This window comes from Hyaena hyaena, unplaced genomic scaffold, assembly GCF_003009895.1.
Source record: "Hyaena hyaena isolate Hyena2069 unplaced genomic scaffold, ASM300989v1 scaffold_288, whole genome shotgun sequence".
Classification (NCBI taxonomy): domain Eukaryota; kingdom Metazoa; phylum Chordata; class Mammalia; order Carnivora; family Hyaenidae; genus Hyaena; species Hyaena hyaena.
This window is the reverse complement of record NW_024080922.1, coordinates 1,936,532-1,950,921: the sequence shown is the minus strand read 5'-3', so window position 1 is coordinate 1,950,921 and position 14,390 is coordinate 1,936,532. Positions and strand designations below refer to the sequence as shown.

General features: G+C 48.5%; 1 long non-coding RNA gene across 1 annotated transcript; it reads right to left on the bottom strand.

The window, feature by feature from the left end:
* Positions 1 to 4,511: 4,511 nt before the first annotated feature.
* LOC120241832 lies at positions 4,512 to 6,215 on the bottom strand. The gene is made up of 4 exons (XR_005530961.1): positions 6,154 to 6,215; positions 5,506 to 5,663; positions 4,972 to 5,148; positions 4,512 to 4,760 (listed from the first exon to the last, which is right to left on the bottom strand). It is a non-coding gene; the product is annotated as an uncharacterized LOC120241832 (long non-coding RNA).
* Between the last annotated feature and the right edge of the window lie 8,175 nt (positions 6,216 to 14,390).

Below are 14,390 nucleotides of genomic sequence, written 5' to 3'. Positions count from 1 at the left end.
AAGAGAGAAAAAGCTCCTATTTATTCAAACTTCAACAACAACTAGCCTTATTCAGTTTCATACTTTCTCCCAATATGATGGATGCAACCTGGGATCTCATTATTGTCTTGATTGCTGTTTCTCTTATTTCTCGTGAGGCCATTACCTTGGATTTGGATTTCCTTTAGTATGAATTGTATCTTCATATCCGCCGCCCCCATTTTTATCTAGATCTCCTGACTTTTTCTTCTTTGAAAGATATCAATGTTCCCTTGAGTTAACACGTTTCATATACTTTCAATCCAAATTCCAGCACGAGTTTGTCTGTGTTAGAGCTGTTCTGTACGTCATATTTTTCCCTCTCAAGCTTGCGGAGGGTAGGCTGGCTCTTATTTTTGGCTACCCCATGGCACTCAGCCTCGGCCCTACTCAGAGCAAGCCTCACCAGTGCTTGCTGATATACTATGAACTGAGGATAAAGAGAGAAGGACCACTTAGTAAGCGGCCACTTTGTAAAAGGCAGAGGCCAGGCATGGGGGCTGAGCTGGCTGGCCAGCCTGGCAAGGCTGGGGGGGGGGAGGGGGGGGGACACAAGAGTTCTGTTCCAAGGGGCCAGGAAAAGTGCCTTTTGTAATCCCATTTCTAAAAATACAAATTAAAACAATGGAAACAACGAAGACATGCCTGTAATTTTCTCGTTTGGAAACATTCCGCCTACGTGATCTAACAGTTCGTGAGATCAAGCCCCACATTGGGCTCCGTGCTGACAGTGATCGGGATTCTCTCTCCTGCTCTCTCTGCCTCTCCCCGACGCATGCATGTGCACGTATACTCTCTCTCTCTCAATAAATAAATAAACTTAAAAAATAAATATTCCACCTAGAAGCTTCTCTTTCCTATAGCTCTGAGGGTCTGTGCGAGGCTCCATCTTGATGCTCCCATGTCCTGCGGCCAATGACGATCGGAGACAATCTTACACTGAGTCCTGCGCTAGCTGACGAGGATGGTTAAGATCATTCCCTAGAAATAGCAGGCAGCATGGAGAACGTGGGAAGAGGCTGTCCTTGCACAGCACCCATTAACCGGATTGTACCCGATCTTTCCTGGAGCTCAATCTTTATTCTACAAGTTGCTTATTTGGACTCAGTGTAATAAATTGCGGAAGACTTCAAAGTCTCTATAGTTAAGTGCCACAGAGAGAGTGATTCTGTCAATGCTGAAGGAAGACACTGGGATTTCACTTAGCTGGCACACCGTGCTGAATTAGTTGGACCTCACTTCTTTTAGCACAAGGTTGGTTCAACCCACATAGTTCTGAGATGCTCAGGAATTACCTGAAACTGGACTTATTTGCTTAAGGGCGTATGTCTTAGTTTCCCAGATAGGAAACGAGCTGCCTGAGGATATGAACCATAGATTATACCTGTTTGTTTCTAGCAGAGAGCTATGCTGACAATTAAGCACTTGATAATTATTTGTTAAATGTACTCATGAATGAGTTAATTAGAAGGAGTAATCAAGGCCAGATTGTCAATCTCCTTGGCCAAACTCTTTGGAATTGTACACAGGCACTGGGCTAGCAGGCACGCTGACCGAGTATCTGGGGATGGCTGAATCCATTGGGAGTCATATTACTTGGTAGATACGTAGAGAAAGGCACCATGGAGGAAGAGGAGAGAAGTTAAAACCATAAAAGTGTGAATTCCATGTTAGTATGGACTGGTTGAGTGCACAGTGTGCTGGGTTGCTCAGGGCCCTGGTTTTCTCTGTGCTGGATGACCAGGTCGATTTTCTCAAGCCCCCGGGAGCAGAGGCTTGGCATCGTATGTCTATCGGCAGGGTGCTGATGTAAAGGAGGTGAACTCTTGCTGTGGTGTTCCCATGGCCTTAAAGCTTGGCCCTTCCCAGAGTCCTGGGGCTCAGCTTTCCTTGGTTTGCTGCAATACCTGTTTTTATATCCTTGAAATGTGTCCCTTTACACTTTTCCCTTATTCTTTCTAAAACCTGCTACTTCGAACAGGCTTCTGATCTCTACAAGCAAATGAGCTACGTCTGAAGCATTCCCCTCGGTGTCGATTTCATATCTTGAGCACTCAATGGGTGAAGGGCAGCCTGCCCCACCTTCCACACCGCCCACCTACTCCCCCAACCCCCGGCCACTCCTGCAGATGGTGACCTTGCAGGTGGTCAGGAGGCATGAATGACTCCAAGCATCTCAGCTGAGATGGCTTGTCTCAAACACATCTGAGAAGGCCCAGAATAGAAAGGATCCAAAGGGAGATCAGGGCAACCTGCCATTTCTGGGGGGTTGCGGCCACTTAGCATCAGCCAATACCTCCCATCCAATTGACCACACACAGTGGCCTTCACTCCTGTGACAGCAATGATTCCAGCCACCCAGATGTGCCTGCAGCAGGGCCATAGAATTCCAGAACTGAAATAAACTTTACACGACTCTTAATTCCTATTATGAGCTTTTCCACAGTTTTTCTTACAAGCGATCATCCCATCTCTTCTCAAACGTGACAGGCCAGCCTATTTCCAGAAAACTCTATTGGGAAGAATGTTGACCCTAATTTTAAGCAAACTCTACCTCCTTTTAATTTTTACCCGTCGGTTAACTAGTTCTGGACCTCTGCAAACATACACAGACAGAATACTTTCAAAACTGAAGCCAGCCCTTCAAATATTTGGACAAAAGAATTGCATCTCTTTTAAATCTTCCTTCTTCAAGGCTATATGTACCAAGTCCCTCCAGTCATTTCTTCTGTGACAAAATTTTCAAGCCCTTTCTTTCACTGCCACATTTTTCTGGCTGTGCTCTTCGTTGTCTCTTCGTTGTCTCGTTATTCTCCCTATTTTTAAGTATTTATTTTTGAGAGAGAGAGAGACAGAGTGCATAAAGAGAGGATGACACAGAATCTAAAGCAGGCTCCAGGCTCTGAGCAGTCAACATAGAACATGACGTGGAGCTCGAACTCACAGACCATGAGATCATGACCTGAGCTGAAGTCAGACCCTTAACCAACTGAGCCACCCAGGTGTCCCTGGATTATTCTTTGTTTTTTTTCTCTCTCTTATAGTTTTTTTTAAATTTTTTTTTTACAAATAGTTTATTGTCAAATTAGTTTCCACATAACACTCAGTGCTCATCCCCACAAGTGTCCTCCTCCATGCCCCTCCCCCCTCCCCCCCACATCCATCAGTCCTCAGTGTTTGTCAGCATTCAAGAGTCTCTCATGGTTTGCCTCTCTCCCTTTCCCCCACCATTTCCGCCCTTCTTCTCCCCCTTGCTCCTCCGTCAAGTTCCTCCTAATCCTCCTATACGTGCAAACATATGATATTTGTCCTTCTCTGCCTGACTTATTTCGCTCAGCATAACACCCTCAAGGTCCATCCATGTTGCTACACATGGCCAGATTTCATTGTTTCTCATTGCCATGCAGTATTCCATGGTATAGATAAACCACATCTTCTTGATCCATTCATCTGTTGATGGACACTTAGGCTTCCCTGGATTATTCTTAAAATGTGTCAACTGTACATCTTTGGATGGCACCTGACCAGGGAGCGATCAAGCAAGGCTATCACTCCCTTCCTTGCTTGTGATTGCACTCACAAGCCTTTGTCAACTCCTTGGGGGATATCTCACTCCTTACCAGGGTGATGGGCATCTGATCCAAGCTGGGTCAATTGAGGAGATCCTTGCCCAGCTGGAGAAGCCGAGCTAGAAGGTCATGGTGGCATGGAAGATACTCTGTCTTTTGGGATGATCAGGGGATAGCAGAAAAGCCAATCTTCAGAGGACATAAAGGAGGCTTCTGGAAGCAGAGAGAAGAATCCAGAAGGACCCATGGAGGTAGTCAGAGGAATTAATCAAGGACTGGTCAGTTTCCACAAGGTCTCACTAAACCTCTTTCAATTAATTTCCATTAGGTTTCTCTGTAACAAACCCTCTTAAAATTTTTAAAAAGTTGATGCTTGAGCAGGGGGAGGGGCAGAGAGAGAGGGAGAGAGAAAATCCCAAGCAGACTCCGTACTCAGCACAGAGCCTGACATGGGACTCCGTCTCACAACCCTGAAATCATGACCTGAGCCAAACCAAGAGTCAGACGCTTAACCTACTGAGCTATCCAGGGATCCCTGTAATAAGCCCTCTCTTAAATTTAAGATCCTCTGAATGGATTTTGGTTCTGAACAATCTTTCACTAAGAGTTTAGGCAAGTCTTTGATCCTCATTGGGCTTAATGCTCCTTATGGATAAAGTGAATTGACTGTATGATAGTATAAATTCACTCTGTGAGTCTGCACCATAGTACTTGGGAAAGTGTTAAAAAGAAAAACCTAGGAGTATAATTTTATATGTAATCCCAGATAAACTCTATCTTTTTTTGGTGAATCTTCCCCCAAATGTAACTTATTGGACTATGTTTGTGTCTTCCGTGATCAAATTGTAAATGGAAGGGGGATTGAGAGTAGTGAGCTCCTGCACCTTCACGGAAATCTTTATAGTAATTGTCTTTCGCATCGGATGAGTTCCAGAAATTTCTTTAATGGATGGCCTAGAAACTTATTCATTCATTCAGTTAGTCCACTAGACGTTGATGGTAGACGGCAGGTGTGTTTGTCCAGCATCAGCAGAGAGCTACGTGAGCAAGAGGTGCAAGCTTTGATTTATTGCCATCTGTCAAGCTGGCCGCCCAAGTCCAAGACGCCCTCCTTTGAAGGACCCAGGAAGTGAGCTCGGGTGCCTTGGACTGACTGAAAGGCTTCATCACAACCTGTTATACAAGGGGAGACACACCACATAAAGAACTGGCGAACCTCAGATTAGCCAGGTTGCTATTTGTTAGCAACATGGGCACAGAGACTCGGTGGGGAAGGATGTACTGGGTAAAATGGTTTTGGGCTTATCTTCAGATTTTAATTACACAAGGCTGTTCCCTATCCCTCATTACCATAGGTAAACTAAACATCAGCTTAGGGTTCAACCTGGTAACTGGGAGAAAGCAAAGAAGAAATCTTTGAGGCAAAATGTGGGCTGTAGCTCTCCTGAAGTTCAATGCTTCACGAAGATGGGCAGGCAGAAGGCAAAACGGACTCTTCCAGCGACAGTGGTGAAAAACAAAGGCAACGGGCACACGGGGTATTTCTGGCACACATCAAGCTCTGTGGGAAACATACGCTCCTGAATATGATGTTCAGAGAGGTCTGAGAAGCGGAAAAGCAGAGAGAGAGCCTCTCCACCCCTGCAGAGAGCCGCTGCAGCTGGCTCATGCTAGGTAACTGCAAAGCTCACAGGAACGAGCCATCTAACCCCACACCCTTGCGTCTGGTCTTGGCCACTGGCCAGAACTGATGGACAGCTCCAAGTCCCAAAGCTAAAAGGGAGACCTTCCTGGGCCCTCGAGCGCCTCCCCCACCACAACATGCTCTCTAGTTCCACTGCTCAGCCAGTCCCCACCCCTGGGGAAATCCACTGGTTGGTGGTTTCCTCATTTGGAAAATGGGCATGATTACACCTACCTCCCTGGGTCAGTGTGACCCTGACATGCCACATGCGTGTTCAGTGTGTGACACACGGATGACTCCCGGGATCCACTCAATAAATGGCAGTTCTGCCGCTCACTTCAGTCTCCCCTTCTCCACTGTCCTCCCCTCTCCTCACAGAAATGCTCTTTCCCCTATTTTAGAGAAATGCTTTAGCCCTCAGAGTCTCCCTCCCTTTTCCTCTTCACCACTAAACTTCATGAAGGACTCACCCATACTTGCTGCCTCCTCTTCCTCACCTTCCGGAAGCCGCCACAGTCTCACTTCCGTCCCATCCCTGCCCCCACTCCTGCCCTCGTCCGACCTTACCTCCTGATTCTAGTCTCTCAGATTCAAAATCTCCGCATGATTCCCAATGCTTTCCTCATTTTCTCTCGCTATACTCAACAGATGTCTGGATTTGGTTGACCTCCGTCACAGAAATGTCACCTTCCTCTGTGTCCCCACAAAGCCAGCCTCCCCACTCTCTCCGGCCCAGAGACCATCATCACGGCTTGTCTCCCGGCCCTCGTCTTGGGCTCTCTGATCCATACTTCCTACCCTGCTCTGCTTCAACACCTTCAGTGACTCTGGCTAATCCCTGGGACAAGGTCTAAATTCTTTAGTGAGCGCGTGGGGACCTACCGGCGGCCTCAGACTTCCTCACTGATGGCCAAGCCCATCATAGCCCGCTGGTCGCACAGACCTCCACCTGACGCCGATGTTGTCAGAGCCCCCGAGGCCCCGTGCCCTCCCACCCCTCTTCCGCCAGGACAGTCATTGACCTTTCAGTGTGAAATACTGAGTCCCCCTTGAAGAGCCACGTCGAACGTCACCACCTTTGTGAAGAAGTTCTCACCCTCCGCCTCAGGGGCCCACAATGCTCTGCTCCCACACTGACACTCACCCTCTGGTGTGTCTGCGACTTCTAGTGTAGTGTGTTCCCAGCGGGGGTGACCAGACTCACGCTAGTTGACCAAATACTGCGAGACGCACAATGAATAAAATGAGGGGAGAACTGTTTTGAGGACCTCTCAACCCAGAGGCTGAGAAACCACATGACGAAGTACGTGGCATTCCAGAGAAGCATGAGGCAGCCCCACGCCTTTCTCTATTTATGTTTCAAGATAGACTCTAGAGCCAGAGAAAGCCCAGAAGCTAAATAATGAAATTATACTCTGGAACAGAGTGGTGGTTTTGACTGCAGGCTGCAGAGGAGGTCTGGGTTTGGTTTGGCTTGTGCTCCTCAGCTCACCAAAGTGACAGGCGGCATGGGGAGGGGGGAGACTTGGCCACCATCACTTGCAGGAGAGTCCCTGGTATGCACTCATTGCCATGGCCAGGGCAAGGCCACAGAGAGAGAAGAATGTCGCAATAAGCCATGGCAGTCTAGCAAAGCCAGCGCAAGGGCTGGGAGAAGAGAGAGGTTCGGGTTCGAGAAATAGCCCATTCACCTTTGCAGACAGTCCCCTGCAGGGCTGCGCCCTGGGGCGTTTGGGAGGAGGTGGGGGTGGGGAGGAGGGAGGTTTCCCAAGACAAACTCAACCCAGAGATTTAAACAATCCAGAGCACTGAGTTCTGACCTGAAGGCACATGCTAGCAAAAGCAGTGCATTGCCAAACAGTAAATGTTGTGGCTTACAGCAAAGACGGAAGGGAGATCTAGGATTTGGAAGTTTTCATGGAGACAGTAATGGGAATAAAAGTCCTGGGGACAGTTCTGAAACAGGCCCGGCCACACGGAACAGGACAGATGTGCTGTGAAGGAGGAGCGTTCATCGGCACTGCTGTAGGGGAAGGGACACCACAGAACCTTAGGTGGCTGCATCAGGGATTCTAGGTGACATCGTTAACATGTGACAGCGGACACAGAGGCGGCATCGGCAGAGGTTAATGGCTGACTCAGAGGCATTATTTATTATTGTTATTTTTGCCCTCTCTCACGGTGGTTTATAGAAAGTGCTTTGTCGAGAGTTCCAGGCCCCGCCATGTGCAAACGGCATACGGCTGATTCTCAGGGGAGCCCCTCTCTGAAGCTAGAAGACAGTATAGAAACAAGAGGGAGTGAAGGGTCAGCTGACCTGCACCAAACAGAGTGGCAAAGGGTCCCCTGGCCCTGACCAGACTGAGCAGGGAGCTCAAAGCCCGTGGGACTGGAGAGGAAGGGTCAGGATGGACCAAACAGCTGGGGGGAAAAAGAAAAAAGCATTCTTCAAGGTGACCAAGGCTCGATTGGTTTAAAAATATCAGCAAGCCTGATGCCACACTGGTGACACTGTATATAAATCACACTTGGAAACATTTGCCAAGGGACTGATGTATCCTGTGATTTATACAAGGTGATAGTTGGTGATGTTATCAACATAGATGGTAGAAATTCCAGGCCATTCTATATATGTGGTAAAACGAGGCTCTTCACAATGTGAAGAGTGACACAGTTATTTCCTTTGGATCTGTCTATCCATCTACCATCTATCTGTTGCTGGAGACAAGGTTGGATCGGGCAAGAAGAGAAGGCATTTACATGGATGTGCATCAATGGGTAAAAGACACAGCAGCTTTCTAGGATTTTAGAACGTTTTCCTTTATTTATTTGCTTGTGTATTTGTTCATTCCATTGTTTCTTTCTGTGTATCCCTGAGACCCAGGGCCTTCATTTGGGTTTGGAAATCTCAAAGGATGAGTGACCATATTATGACTTGGATTTTTTGGTTCCTTAGTTTGAATGTGCATGTTAATATACGATGATCTGACCAAATTGCTTTTGCACAGAGCTCATCAAAACATTCCAGGAACCAAGGGAACCAGAAGAAGATCTTTGTGATAGCTTACAAGCTGACCATGAATAAGACCAGTGAGCAACTACTGGGTTACTTGGTCTGCAAACACAGCTGGGGCAAGCTTAAGACGTCAGTGAAATACTGAGGACACAAGCATCTTCTAAGGGAGACACCGTGCTGGAGAGGGTCAGGGGTTAAGACACGCTTTCTCTTGGGCACCAACTTGTTAGATTGGCCAGGTTTCTCCATGCTGGCACAGCTTCGCGCTGGATAGCAAGTCATCTCTGGCAGTAACTCTGGAACATCTGGGAGGGCGAGGAGGTAAGAGTGAGTAGCCAAAAGGAGAGGAAAGATTAAAGGCGACAGGCTCTCAAAAGTCATCTTGAACATATTGCTAGCACAGCCCAACTCCTTCTTAGGGGCTGGATTTTCCTTCAGTATGAGGTGGGTCCAAATAGTGCCCTCCAGAGAAGTAATAATGGAGCATGGACCATACACACGACTCTTGTGTTTGTGATGAACAGCCTCGAGGAAGATCTTAGGAAAAACCACAATCCAGGCAGATGCTGCAATACAGTCCACTGATCTCTCAGCCAAGGGGGTTGGCTGGGGCTGAGGCCAGGAAGACAGGGAACAGAATTGAGCTCATGGTACCAAAGGGACACAGCCTTAAGGACAGCAGTATTCCAATCACAGGATAGCATGACAGGAAGCAATAAATGGAGAAACCAATGAGAACGCCTAGGATGCTTCTTTGGAAAAACCTAACAGGGCCCTGGAGTGTCGGCCAGAATTCTACAAGGACTGTTCACACTTGGCTGGAGAGTTGGCTCGCGGGAGAACTCATGATCAAACACCCCCTGGATATGTGCTCATAGGAATGATGAACACTTCTGATTCCGGAGCTACTCTGGGGCCAAGGAGAGCTCCAAGTTTCCCTTGGTCCAAGTAAACAGAAGAGGGCCTCCCAAACTCCTGGCCCTGACGCGCAGAGACTTTGTAGGCCCATGACTTCATGTTGGCTGTACCATGCCTCTCATGACATCCTGGACAGCTCTTCTTGGTGTTTTAGGCAGTAGTAATCCCAGCGCATTAAAAAAAGGTAACAGAGTAAGTGAAGAATTCAGGGCACTGGAAGGAATGAAAAGACAGGCTTCATCAGAGTAACCAGCACTTTCCTGTTTTTCGGGCATATAATTACAACATCTGTGTTCAGTTTGGGGTTCAGCTTCCTGTACTGATTCAGTCCACAACAGTCCCTCCTTCCCCCTGGATTCCTACAGGACACGTATGGCCCTGAATCCTTTCTACACATTTCCTGTGTGTGCCACACTCTTTCCATTTTAATAATCCTACACTGTGCCTGAAATGGAATTCAAAGGCAAGTAAATTATGTCCGTGTTCTCAAGAAACTTAAAAGTCCAGTGTGAGAAACAAGTGCATATATAATCACATTACTGTGGAAGCAGAGGTAGGAGCCTTGGGGCTGGCCTGGCCAGTGGGGTTCACAAAAGTAGGAACGGACTAGGATGTTCTTCCAAGAGACAGTGGGTGTGACCTTAAACTCAAACCAGAGGTACATGCCAGGTGGAGAATCATAACGGGAAATTACATGGAAATCTAAAACCAATGAAGCCCAGTGGCCAGAAATGGAAAAGCAAGTGGGGTCACAGGGCAAGCATCAGGAAGCAGAGAGTTGAGAACTATGAGGAGGGGGCTGGGCTCTTGCCTAAAATCACTGTCACTCACAGATTTGGAGGCCAGCCAGGACAAAGTACGTGGGTGGGCGAGCTGGACTTTGAGGATCAGGGATGGAATGACAAGAGGGAACCAATTTTAGAGATGATCAGGAAGCAGTTAGATAGGAAACATGAAGAAGAAGAAGGCATCTGAAAGAATCCTGAGCTTCTAGCTTGAAGGCTGCCTGCTAGATGGATATAAGGTGATGACATAAATTGTCACACAGATTGGGAAAGAGGTTGGCTTGAGGAGGATGAGGAGGAGTCTGTCCAGGGTATGTTGAGTTTAAGGTCGTCAAGGGATGGCCAGGTGGACTTGTTGCTGGGGAAGTGGTTGGGAATACAGTCTCTGTGTCCCAGGATTTGGGTCAAGATTGGGAACCTGCATCTGGGAGTCACCAGCCAGAGGTACTGGGGATCACCCACAGAAAATGAATAACGGATGTCCAGACCAACACTTGGAGGCCATCTACCTCCCAAGAGCAGCATGAGTATGCGAGAGCCATTCAATGAGGTGGTCATGGCAGAAGTGAAATGCAGGGGTGGAGGCATGGCAGCAGAGGGGCTAGTGGACACATCAAATGTCGCCTTCTCAAAAATGACATTGGCCGTAAAGAGAAGGCATAAGTTGGATCAGTAACTTGAGAAGAAGGTTTCTCAGGCTAGGGGTTCTTTGGAATGTTTAAAAGATATGGAAAAGGAGCCAGTGAGGAAGATTGAAAGTTCAGAAGAGAGAGCTCATAAAGGAGAGCTAGCTCGAGGTCTCAGAGGAGGGATGGGAGGTGGGAGGAGTGGGGGGGGGGGTCGGGTCAGGTGGCTGGGCAGCCTGAGGCAAAGGAAAAGCTTCCGGGATGGAGGAGAAGCTGGGTGAAGTGGTAGAACTGTCAGGCAGTAGAACAGGGCCCTGCTCTCAGGATTCGTGTGTGTGTTTGTGTGCACGCAGGGCAGAGCACGCCGTCTTGCACTTAGGGGTCAGTTTCCTCTGCATGCTTCAAGCACGGGCATTTTCTCTCCCTTAGAGAAGTGGCTGCCACTTCTTCTGTCATCCCAACAGTGCCAGGTACAAGAATGGAATGGGTCATGGATACTCCTTGCTGATGGCCTTTTTCTGCCAGATTATCCAGGCACATCTCTGAGAAGCACCAAGTACCAGGCAATTTTCATCCTTCGAGAGCTGGGCTGTGCCTTTAAAAGAGATGTGTACTGGGTGGCTCAGTCCGTTAAGCATCTGATTTCAGTTCCGGTCATGAGCTCACGGTTCATGGGTTCAAGTCCCATACTGAGCTGTCTGCTGTCAGCACAGAGCCCTCTTCAGATCCTCTGTCTCCCTCTCTTTCTGCCTCTCTCTCTCTCTTTCAAAAATAAACACTGAAAATAAAATGATGTGTACTGACCTGGCACATTTTGTAAGCATTAGTATGAATAAGCTGGGAGAAAACCCCAACTTATAATTGGAAAATAGTAATAATGACTTAGGGACAACAGAGGATATTAAAAGAAACGAAGATTGTTTCCTTTTCTGTCTTTTAAGTTGCTGTCTTCTTTCGAGTCAGGCTGAGCTGGAAAGTCCCAAGGTGCGTTTGCTCCTTTAGGTCTCTCTCTTAGTCATGACAGGGCACACAGTACACTCCTTATAAACATGGGCTAAATCAAGTTCGTGAGCCTTTACTAACCAAGCACAGAGCAGGGCATGGGACTGGCTTCATCGTCTAGGTGTGGGTAGACATTTGACGCAGACCTACAAATTCCCTCTGTCCCCCCGTCTGGGCCCAGCTCGTCCCTTGTTGTCCACTCACGTCATTGAAGTTCACCCTATTCATCTTTACACTTGATTATAGTCCTCTTAGTGTCTGCATGGTGTTCACAGCTTCCTACCACACAGTCTAGTTATCGATGTTCATTAGCATCTTATCTCCCTCAGACATCAAACCCTAAGTTGCTGGAGAGCAAGACCCACAACTGGCTCATCTTTATACTCCTATCGCAGCTACCAGACTTGACATTGAATCAATATGTACTCTTAAAGGATTAAATAGATCACTGTTTTATATGTTCATGCTCCTCTGAATGCAACTTTCTTGCCTGTATGATGAGGGAGCCGAACTAGGTTCTGTAAAGTCTTCCCAACTCAGACTGCCAAGTATTTTATGAGTCCTCCCTTACTGACTTAATTTATGGGTTTTCCCTTGCTGACTTCATGCACATGAGAGTCATAGCTGACTGTTAACCGATGTGTTGGCTAGGGCAAAGTGGGTTTAGAATTTGAAATCTAGATAGTGAGGGATGCCTGGGTGGCTCAGTTGGGTAAAGTCCGACTCTTGATTTCAGGTCAGGTCATGATCTCACGGTTCGTGACTTTGAGCCCCACATCAGGCTCTGTGCCGGCAGCATAGAGCCTGCTTGGGATTCTCTCTCTCTCCCTCTCTCTGCCCCTCCTCTGCTCATGTGTGCGCACACGTGCCTGCTCTCTCTCTCTCTCTCTCTCTCAAAATAAATAAACATTAAAAAAAATTTTTTTTAAATCTAGACAGAGAGATAGTAATTACCTTAGGAAAATGTCCCCAGATATGGCAAGCTACTTATACTGAAATCTGAATTGTGTGACAGGCCCTAGAGGTGGGGACAAACAGAAATTAATGCCTGGGTACAGGTGTGGGCAGTGTCCCTTTAGGAATTCTCTGTCATCACTCAAAACACCCTGGCAGAAAGAGCTTTAGGTCGTGTCTGCCCTTAGCCCTGCAGAGAAAGAAGGGAGTAGAATTGATGATCAAGTTTCTTCCTTGGCAGCAAGCGGAAGTAGAGATGAGAGCCGTTGAGTTTTGGTGGGGGGTGGAAAAGGGCTGACCCCGTGAGGATCTGGATGCGAAACTGGGTGTCAGGGAGGCCATGAAGAACCAGAGAGTACGGGGGCCAGAGGGAGGCACCACTAGTGGAGCAGTGGGGGAGAGAAAAGGTGTGTGAGGGATACAACCAAGGGCCACTGCTGTCCATTCCACCCCTGTGTCCACGGCTAATGGGGTCTGCTGAGGAGAAGGGTCATGAGCAGGGCTGGAGCAGGACGGGAAGTGCTTACCTCCTGATGGGGAGCCTCCTGAAGTGGGCTCTAGTCCCCAGTATACGATGTGTAAGAACTTCCGGTGCCACTGGTCAGTGGGATGGATGGATGTGTGCGCGGAGGGGGCGGGGTCCATCTCCCTCCACCAGCAGAACTGAGCCATCTGTCGTCTCCTTCCCTTGCATACTTACTGACAATGGACTTGAGTAAACCCCAAGGAAATCATTCTGAGACGGTGTGGCGCGATCACTGGCCGGCTGGCCCCTGGGTAACTGAGCAAGTGCTCTTTTCCATGGGAGTTTGGCAGCCTGTTTCCATCGCCCACCCCCACCCAGGGTCCTCCTGGGCCGGGGAGCAAGCCTGAACTGCTGTAAACCCCAGAGGAAGCCCGTGAGAATATGTGAGGAGGCTTTGCAGTTAGCAGGGAGATCAAGATCTTCTCTTTGGGGCTTTGGCTCCTCACAATCAAGGTGCTAATTTTACTTCCTGCAGACCTAGGAGGTTTTGTGGAAAATGCTTGAAGGCTGTTCTCCAGGGTTTGCAGAGTTCAAACCCGGGGCTTGTTACGCCCAGCCATGCGGAGAGGGGTCCCCGGCCCAAGCTGCCAGCAGCAGGAGGTGTCCTGAGCTGAGCCTGAAAGCCCTGCTTCCAGCCCCCCAGGCCAGTCTCAGTTTTGGGAGGTGAAGAGCATTCCTAGCTTGTGTGGCTCTTGGTTTGTCTGTTTTAATGACCCGCGTGGAGTGCCCTTCTCACCCCCAGCACCCCTGCCTTTGCTGGGAAAGCTTCACCACACACGGCCCAGGAGGGGACCGTGAAATCGACGAGGTCAGGAAGTCCTTACCGGCGCCCAGGCTGCGGGTCTGGAGAAGGCCCGGAAGCCCGAAGGTGGCCCAGGCCGTGGGTAAGGAGGACAATCAGAGACAGAAGGAAACACAGAGGCGGGAGCCGTCCCTTGGGCCCAGTCTGTTCTCTCTAGCTTGGCCCTGGTCACGTTACGGTGGCCTTAAGTCTTGAGTCTCGGCCTAGGGCTTGCCTGGGGCGGACTCCGGAGGCTCCCTCAGAACTAAAGTATTAAAGGCTTCCTCCTTGCAGTTAATTCCACCAGGAAGCATAGTTTTCTTCAATTCTGAAAATATTTGCATTTGGGCCCGGGCCAAAAGACATATACATCGAAGTCACAAAGACTCACAATGAATCTGTCTGCGCTGCTCTGTCCTCACAATGCCCACAATCCGGCAAGGAGGTGGGCACAGCTAAGGTAAAGGGAGAGGCAAAGAGAGCCCTGACTCATCGTGCCCAGCGCTCTAAT